Below are 8,898 nucleotides of genomic sequence, written 5' to 3' on the forward strand. Positions count from 1 at the left end.
ACTTTATGGTTTAAGACGTTCAAAAGGAATTCGATCTGTGTTTGCAGCTTCTGGAACATAGTATTAAGCGCTGATTAGGAAATGTGGCTTAACAGAGGAGTACGTTGGGCGTACATCCAGGTACGCGCATCGTACACTCCATCTAGCCAATACGCCTAACGCATAAAGGAGTATGCCCCGCGTACTCATCAGTTATGGGCTTAGTGTGTTTTGGGCCTCGGGTTGGGCCAAGCAATGGACTTTCAGTCTTTAGGCCTTAGGGGGCCATCAGAATTCAGATGTTTTGGGCCAAAAATATGTTTGGGCTTACGGTAAGGCCCATTAGAGGTATTGGGCCCAATTTAGTAAATTGAGCCATCAGTGAGCCACTAGTGGGCTTGGGAAGCCTACCTAGTGTTGGGCCTTTGTAGATCATGGTTTGTGCCTTAGAAAGGGACCAAGTTGGACTAGGGCGTAAAACGGTCATTTTACCCTAAGAAGGATTATGGATTTGGACTAAGTCATGTTTTGGGTATTGGAAGCTCCGGGAACCGAAGGATCAACAACTCAAGAATTGCCAGATAGAAGCCAGAGGGGTATCAACAGGACCCAACAGTACAAGGTGAGTTTCCTCACTGTGTGCATGGGTCTAAAGCCACAATGTCGGCCCATTATATTTGTGTATAGTAGGAAGACCCGAGGGTTAGCCCTGGGCACTGTATGTTATATGTTCAAGATCACGATCTGATGTCGGGCGAGGCCCAAGGAATGTTAGTATGCTATAGGTCTTTGTGATTCTTGCATGTGTCAGTATGATAGGTTCCGAACCAAGGTCCGATATTGGGGAAAGCCCGATGTATATTTATATGGTAGTATGTTCCGGACTAGGGTCCAATGTCGAGGCAAGCCCATGGAAGCTTTATATGTGCATGTTATATTATACTTCTTGTGTTTGTGATACTTGTATGTGCCTGGTAGGGAGGTGAGTATGGGCGAGGTCCCGTATTTCACTAACTATAGGAGTGTGGAGGAGGTTCCATAGCTCATCAGTAGTAGACCAGGGGCGGGATCCAAGTTAGGTGAGGCCTTAGAACAAAAGTATAGCAGAGTATGTTTCTTTATGTGCTAGTATGTTATATTTTTGTATGTGTATAGCGGGCGAGGCCTAGAGATAGGCGGGGCCTATGAGAGACAGATTTGTATACCGAGTGGGGCTCGATTCCAGGCGGGGCCTGGTGCCGGGTGGGGCCCGATGTCGGAGCGAGTCCGATGTCGGGCAAGAGCTCAGAATGACTGCATCGTAAACACCATGATGTTTAGCCTGGGATGTTTTACTCTGATGTAATAAATAAGTGTTTTGAAAAGATACTCTGATTGATAACTATCATTTATTAATGAACTAAACTGAAATTTTGGTCTTGATTTTTGGGATGTTACAGTGATAGTGAAAGGTAAGATATTCAAATCGAGGATTCTTATCATGGTTCACCTCGAAGGATTATCCTATCAATTCGAATTTCGAAGAGACACTGCACGAGATTCTGATGTCAATATAAACATCTCTAATATAGATACAAACATCAATTCGAGTTATCCACAAAACACCAATATCCCTGATAAGACTATTGTTAAACCATCCGGGGTTTCAAATACCAATTCCAATATAGAGGAGGTCAAAACTCCAGACATCACTGTGGACTTATCTAATAAGGACAAAAATGTCAACATGGGTGACAGGATGCACAACAATGAATCAACTGTCACTTCTACCATCGACACTTAAATTGTCGAAACTTCAACAGTTTTACCACCACCTTTATCACCAATTTTCACTTCTATTCCAGTTTCCAGTATGTCACCCACATTTTATGGTATCATGCAAGAAACTATTTCCGCTCTCTTGTCATCTCAATCCACTAAAAAATCACAACCCAAAAATCAAGCTAATGATGATGTTGTTATGGTTTCTTTTGCTGAACTTCATTTTGATCTAGAGGAGGACAATACTATTAATGAAATGATTACGTCAGGAAAACAATTCAAAGTCTTGAATTCCAAGATGAATTCGATTTCATCACCAATTTCCGCTCTCGTGAGTAGAGTCGAAGTTGATTCTCTTCTCAATGCCGAAGAGTCTCGAATGCAATCGGTAATAGATGTTGTTGACAATGGAAATGATGAACAGATTCTCATTCATTCTCGCAATCTTAGTGATGAATTTTCTAAGATTCATGATATTTCGAAAGAACATCATGAGAAATTTTCAAGACAACTTGAGGAACAAATGTCTGTTTGCAGACTCATATTTCTGATATTCAAAAGTTGTTGGAATCTAAAGTTAAAATTTTTTCTGAAATTTCATTGACACTACATAAGAAGACTGATGTGGTAGCTGAAGCATAAACCCGCTTGCTTGAAGACGTCACTTCATTCAACAAAGACTACACAGTTGGTCTTCTAGAAAAGGTGAAACGCGATGCTCAAGTATTTACCAGAGTTGAAGATTTCTTAACCGAAATCAAAACTATGCTTTTGGCTCAATGGAAGATTTCTCTAGAATCCATCTCTCACATGGTTTCTAACATCGAAACAAACATTAAGGCTGAAATGGATCTGATCAGAAGGATAGTTCTTCAACTTCCAACAAATGCTCCTTATATTATGCATACGTCGCGAAGGGGAGATCAAAGGGAAGGAGGTGTTAATGCATCGAAGGAGACAAGTGATAACTCAAGAGTTGTTGTGGGAAAGGTGATAAGTACTCAAATCCCAACAACTATTTCAGTGAATCCCATAACTTCAATGTCTACAACAACAACAACAACATCAACAACAACAACAACAACAACAACAATGAGAGCTTTGACAAAAGGAATCTCGATAAATGAAGTAGCAGGAGGATCGAGTTCAATCCCTAATAAATCAACTTCGAATGTTGATCCAAATGATAAAGGGAAATCAATTTCGGTTGTTCAATCAGAAGAAGACAAGAAAAAGCAACAAGCCATCAAAATTAAAAAAACAAAGGTAGATTAACAATGTTCTCAGGCACAGAGAAAATGACCTACTTGGCTTGAACAAGGTTGATCCCAACAAGAAGTGGTTTTGTGAGACAATAGAAGATATTGTTTCTATTGGAATGAATGATGATTTTCGAAAAGTGCCAAAGAAGAGCTACGACATAGAAAACTCTAACTTTAATTAGCTCGACTTTCCGATCAATCATATGTTGTTTACTTCTTCACAATTCAAGATTGTAGACAACTTCAAAGATAAGGAAGAATTTAAAAAGTTGACGATTTGATTTCATGCAATCTTGGGGAAGAATAAAAAAGAATTATGGTCTCTAGTGAAGACAATCAAAGTGATGACCATCATTCGTGAGATCCTGTTCGAAGGTCTATTATAAAACTTTTGTTATGTTTTTGTGAGAGCAAATAACATTGTTTTAGAGTTCACAATAACAAATTTTCCATTGATGAACTTGAATGACTTGGTCATGGTCACGAAGATTTTGAGAACTGCTGACATGTTGAAGACATCATAGACCAATAAGGATGATTTTATTATTGGGTTTGCTCACATCAAATTCTTTATTGACAACTATTATGATTACTTAGTGATCATAGATATTGATCTTGCTACAACTGTTAAGAAGCAACTGAAAGTCCCTCAATCTTTGTTGAAGGGAAAGCTAAATATTAATGAGTTTGAAGATGGAGAAATCCTACATCAACCAATGGGTGTCATGTTTCATGGAAAGAACAAGAAAGGGAAAATGACAAAGTTCTTGTTTCAAATTTGTGATCTTGAGAGGTTCATAAACTCTTAGTATACTAATCTATTTATTCAAATCAACAATTGCAAGAAGAATGGCAGTAGAAACAAAGCTAAGATTCGAAAAACCATTCTATTGTATATGAATATTTGAAGAGAACTTCTACAGACTTTAAATATGGTTGCATAACTTTCTACTACTCTCGCTAAGGTGGCAATTGTAGGGGGCGAACATATATAGTTAGGATTCGAATTGATCAGATTCTGTACAGTGTCGAAATCAGCATGACTTCGACACTCTATCTATTTTACAAGGCATTGTTATTTCAATACTTTGATGTGCAGTCCTTGTAACTTTTTGTGAGTCTAATGTATCCTATAAATAGGGTAGGTGAATAGAGTTGAGTAACTTTTGAACACTTCCAGTATTCTCTCTTGTACTCTTGTTTACTCGTATAATCATTCAGAGTTAGTCGACCCAAATATACATTATTTACATCTTGTGTTCATTTACATCTTTGAATGTCTTAATCGTTTGAATTCGTCATCAATCCTAACACTCTACAGCAGGGTTGACCATTGACTTTGACCAGTTTAACTTTTGGTCAAACTTGGAGGTTTTAGATGGTAGACCAAGGTCTGACCTTTAATTTTTATAGGTGGTTCGTGTAGCTGGTTTTGCGTTACTTAGAGTGTTGATATCTAACTTTTTGATTTAGTTGACTCTTCTCATTATAGACAGTAAGTGTTATGGTATGCTATATTGTCTTTGTAACTTTTGCATTAAATTCTATGGAGGGATTATAACAGGAACGACTGTAGGGGACTGCAACAATGAAACTAATTTGTAACACTATGTAGGACCATAGCATTCTCTTGGGTTAAAATATACTTGTAGGGCGGGGACCATTTTTATGTGACGTATGTTCTACCTAGGGGAACTTACTATGTTGTGTCTTATGGTGTTAAGGTTAAATGTTTTGGGTACTTCTGGTAACAAAGGGAAACTGATGGCGAAGATGTCTTCTAACAAATATATAAAAAGTTTAACTGGGACAATAATCAACAATACAGTGGTAGGCAGTGACCTAGCATCCACACCAAATTCAACCTCCCTCGATGAAAAAAGTTATAATTTAAGAAGAGTTGATGGTGATATATGTTTTATGGAAAATCAATTTAGAAAAATGATATATTTAAATGGTGGTGGTAATAGAATTAAAGTATTATCATTAAAAATGTAAGATACTTTTGACTCAACTACAAAAAGATCAATAACAATAATACACCTATGCTAGAAGGATATCAGAAGGTGTGATAACTTATAAGTGGACATGGGTAAGTTTTAATCAAAACCAATAAGAGAATAAAATTGATTCTTAATTATGCATATTACATTTTTGGAGTTGAAAACTATTTTTTGATTTTTGAGCCAATATGACACTTTTTTTTTAACATGCATTCTCTTAAGCAATAAGTAAAAAAATGCCAACAAAAGACATAATGACACAAATTAGCACCAAAAACAGATTAAAGTCACACCTTTCTTATATTTGTTCTTTTTTGTTGTAATCCAAAACCTTTCATTATTATCGGCAAAAAATAAAATAGAAATTGTTGCATTGAGTTGTACATCTCCTTTATGGGTCTGCATCGGAGTCTGGGTGTCAGGTCGACCCAATTGTGATCAAAGTTCGTAGCCATACTCTTTATTTTCTTCTTTAGTAATCTTAGTGGTAATATAATATGTATCTTCGTGATCAAAATTCATAGCCAACAAATGAGTTAGCACATGAAGGGCATTGGATTGATCCATATGTTTATGTACCATGTGATACAGTTATTTTTTTGGTCAAAAATTAACAAACTAATTTCGTAACCAAATTAGTAAATGTGGTGTGATGTGTGAAATAAGATGTTAAAAACTAAAGTGCTTAAGATTTTGAAATATGCTGAAGATCTTGGGTGGAAAACAATAATGCTTGAAAAACTAATAAGCTAAAGTATAGAGCTTTGAAATGAAAATGAGTGTATTTGGGAGAAAAATTTTGTAAAGGTGAAAATGGATTACCCAACTAAGTAAGAAATATAATAAGTTGTTATAAATTAAACAACAAGTAAATGAATGTAAACGCAAGAACATAGTGAATTATGAGGGAAGCCTTTAATCCTTTTGGAACTCTGAGATAAAACCTCGGGTGGTCATGAAATCACCTTCCTTAAAATTTATATTAAATCGAAGTAAAGGTGTAAGTGCTAGCTGGTCTTTGAAATGGAGAAAATATGCTCAAGTGTGTGAAAGTCGATCAGATGGTCTTTATATACATAAAAATAATAGCTATAATTCTGATATTCTTAGGATCCTCCATGATCCTTGCTTAACCAAGATTTTATGAGAGTCTTCAACATTTATGAGGCATTGACCCTATATGGTTTGACTTTGCTTATTCCTTTCATGTTAAGCTTTTAGTTAATGTATAAGATTTCACTAGAAACACAGTGGCAGTCCAATATAATGATTAAATAGAAGATCTAGGGCTTATCCGAGATGTTAGTATAAGTTAAAGATATAGAAAGAGTAAGTTGAAAATTCTGCCCACAACAATCGCCCCATAAATCATCAATCCATGATCTTAGACGATTGGAGATTTAAAGACGTTTAGCTGTTACATGCTAAAGGATCGAGCTAGCTGTTCGATTTCCCAAGAAATTTTAATTCAAATCATTCCGCTTCTTTAGGAATTATAAATTGAACATTTCATTCATTCATTCTTCCTTACATGATCAGTCCATTAGATAAATCCTCTTTTTCCTATTATTCTTTATTTCCCAAAATCATTGACAGAGCTCCAATTATGTCAAAGAATGATAATGAGGGTTTAATTTATGAAAGACTTCATTGATGAAGTAATTTTTTGTAACAAGAAGGAAGTTTGTATTTTTAAGAATACAAAAATCGAGTTTCTTCGGGCTGAAGGAAAAAATCATTCTCAAACAATTTTCAAGTCACATGACATGAAGTCAAGACCTGATTTTTTTTTTATCTTCTTGATGGATCTATTTTTACTATTTTCCTTTTCCTTTTCCATCTTTTATTTATGAGTTTTTTTAGAAGACCTATATTATGTGTGCCTAAATCATGCCCATGGTTTGGCACATTCTATATTGGATTGATCATCTTAATAAATATGAAAACTTATATCTTGGACTTCCTAAGATCACTAGTATCTATAATCTTCAAACCATTGGTTGTTTTCGTGTTATTTTTTAAGTAAAACCCAAAAACCAACATTTATTTCTTAATACATCTTGTCATAGTGATGGGTGCCAAAAGAAACATTTATTTGTCAATAGGAAATCTCTGGTTCATGGAAACAGTTTGCATGTTGACTAGATAATTGAGGGTAGCATTTTTTTTCATTGGGGTTTTCATAATCTAAAGAGGGGACACTAATTCTTGCTTTGTGACACTTCCTATATTCAAAAAAAATTGTACTCTTCGAGGGAAGACACAAAAGAGAGGATTCAAAAGTTGTTTATATCACCTTCTTTGTGACGACTAGAAAATTTTGGGCCAAACAAGGTCTGAGAGGTCTTGTATAAAACTGTACCCACAATGTATAGCTATGTAACTTTAATGCAATAAGGCTTGAAAGCCGAAAGGACATCATTTGTAAGATTAAATATAACTATATGAATAAATGTAAACTATGAAAGCCATGACGTAGTTAACCTTGAAAAGCTAAGTTGTTGGAACATAAAATAATCAAATTAAGACATTGTTTTAAGATTTATGGCCTAGTACCCCACCAAGCAAGGTATTTCAGCCTGGCTAGGCCGAAATCACCTCCTAATAGGCACTACAAAAAACGAAAACACTACCTAGAACACTACAAAGACCGAAATCACCCAAGATCCAAAGAACTAGGATCGAAATCACCTTAATCGGCCACCCTTTAGCCGAAATCACCCTTAATGGGTCATGGTTTTGGCTGAAATCATCCCTATGAGCCCTTATCAATGTGATTTCGGTTTACGGAATAAAAAGATAAGGATGGTTAATTTAAAGAAGTGATGTATTCACCCATTTCCCATGAAAAATGTTAACCAACGGTATCTCACGCAATTAACCACCAAATATCCATGAATTAACCCACAAATAACCAAGTTAATATCCTCCATACAATCTAGTAAACCTCATAACACTCTTCCATCCCTTTTTATTCATGGCCGTAAGCACATCTAAGAACCCCAGTTTCATTTCCCTTAGCTATCATTCCAAAACTCTCAAAACAAAAGCTAAGATCTTCCAAGTTCAACCTATTCTCCAAGCTTGGTCCCTAGATTTTTGTAAGTATTTTTGAGATATCCTAGCGATTCTATACATTTTTATGTTGGTTTCACCCTATTTACACACAGTAAAATGTGTTAAAACCTTTAGGATAACATTTTTCTCAAGGAAGTTCATCATCCTCCTTCAAGAACTTAGGTTTAAAGATCATCACACCATCTCCCCAGTCAACCTACCAAAACCACTCAAGGTAAGTTCATACCCTCGTGTTTTCATGCTTTTTCATGTTTTAGGGGGGGGGGGGGGAATACAAGTAAAACTTTGTTATCACACAGATACTTACATTTTTGCATCTTTATGTTAAAAATAATATATTATTTGCATAAGGTATGATTATCACTACTTAGATATAATATTTGTGATATACTAGTTTTGATATGCAAATTTAACAAAAGCATAACTCATGGTATGCTTCAAATATCATAAGGAAAAGCATGATTTGGAAAACTACATGGTTTTGGCAACTTTTACTAAAAGGTAGTTTTCCTAGAAAAAATGGTTATAATATAGTTATTTACTATTCTGGTGAGTTACAACCCAAAGACATTATATTTTGACTACATATTTCGACACTAGGCAAGAGTACAACATTATATTGATATAAAAGGTTATATAAATAGTGTCAACAAATATATAAGATAAACTATAATTGGTATTGTTTGGGAGTCATAAAACCGCACATTCATTTAAGAAGAATCATATAATTATCTAAAGGTATAGTTATTTCATTTTACAAGAAAAATTAGTCATAGTTCATGTAAATCAGTTGATGCTCTTGTGAGACATTTTCT

The sequence above is a fragment of the Lactuca serriola genome, chromosome 4 (genome assembly GCF_051521515.1).
Source record: "Lactuca serriola cultivar US96UC23 chromosome 4, Lser_US96UC23_V15, whole genome shotgun sequence".
NCBI lineage: Eukaryota > Viridiplantae > Streptophyta > Magnoliopsida > Asterales > Asteraceae > Lactuca > Lactuca serriola.